Below are 1,277 nucleotides of genomic sequence, written 5' to 3' on the forward strand. Positions count from 1 at the left end.
ACATTAGGGGAACCACCAGGATTATTACATCCTTGGAGGTGTGTATTTTGGGATCTGTACTGCGCAGCTCCAGAGAGACAGGAAACATGGGAACATTCAAGTGAAGCAAAAGCCTTCCACGATTATAGCAGCAGCTCCCAGTCCAGTGCTAGGAAACATTCCCCCCAGGAGATGGCATGTTAGCAGGTCCTGTACCACGAGGGTTCTTTCAGCCTTTTATGTCACCTCGGTACCCTGGAGGTCCAAGGCCTCCATTGAGGATACCTAACCAGGCACTTGGAAGTGTCCCAGGAAGTCAGCCATTATTTCCCAGTAGAATGGACCCAACTCGACAACAAGGACATCCAAATATGGATGGACCAATGCAGAGAATGACTCCTCCAAAAGGAATGGTGCCCTTAGGACCACAGAACTATGGAGGTACAATGAAACCCCCACTGAACACTTTAGGTGACTCTGGAATGCTTGGAATGTACATGAGTCCAGGTGGTGGTAGACCTTGGCCAAACCCAACAAATACCAATTCAATACCATACTCCTCTGCATCTCCTGGGAATTATGTAGGTCCTCTAGGAGGTACAGGGCCACCAGGAACACCCATCATGCCTAGTCCAGCAGATTCAACAAACTCTGGAGACAAGATGTATACTTTAATGAATGCAGTACCTCTTGGACCTAACAGGCCTAATTTTCCAATGGGCCCAGGGTCACATGGACCCATAGGTGGGTTGGGAGGAAAGGAGTCACATCACATGAATGGCTCTTTAGGCTCAGGAGATATGGACAGTATTTCCAAGAATTCTTCCAACAATATGAGCCTGAGTAATCAACTGGGTACTCCAAGGGATGATGGTGAATTGGGGGAAAATTTCTTAAATCCTTTTCAGAGTGAGAGTTACTCCCCTACCATGACAATAAGTGTGTGATCCATTACCAAGATTCCTCATGAGAACCACAGTGAGTCAGCCCTTCACAGAACTACTATGGAAGAAAATTATTCATCACCATGTACAATTAAACAAAGGAACATCAGTCACACCAAATCAACCTTTTTGTTTCCTGCTCTCTCCCCTATTTTGTGAAGAAAGCGGGTTCAAACATGATTCAAACAACTGTACAGAGCAGCATATTAGAATTGCCCTAAAATGAACTGCAAATAATTATCTGTTTATGTATATGTGTGGGAAAGAGAATGTATTGTATATGTGTATGTTATATGGACATATACACATACATACATTGACCCACAAGACATTGTAAAATATTATCACATGACA

The 1,277-nt window shown here is 43.9% G+C and overlaps 1 pseudogene; it reads left to right on the forward strand.

Annotated features, from left to right (window-relative positions):
• Nucleotides 1–6: 6 nt before the first annotated feature.
• LOC109389535 (single-stranded DNA-binding protein 2 pseudogene) lies at nt 7–985 on the forward strand (annotated as a pseudogene).
• Nucleotides 986–1,277: the final 292 nt, after the last annotated feature.

Source organism: Hipposideros armiger, unplaced genomic scaffold (assembly GCF_001890085.2).
Source record: "Hipposideros armiger isolate ML-2016 unplaced genomic scaffold, ASM189008v1 scaffold_237, whole genome shotgun sequence".
In the NCBI taxonomy this organism is placed as follows: domain Eukaryota; kingdom Metazoa; phylum Chordata; class Mammalia; order Chiroptera; family Hipposideridae; genus Hipposideros; species Hipposideros armiger.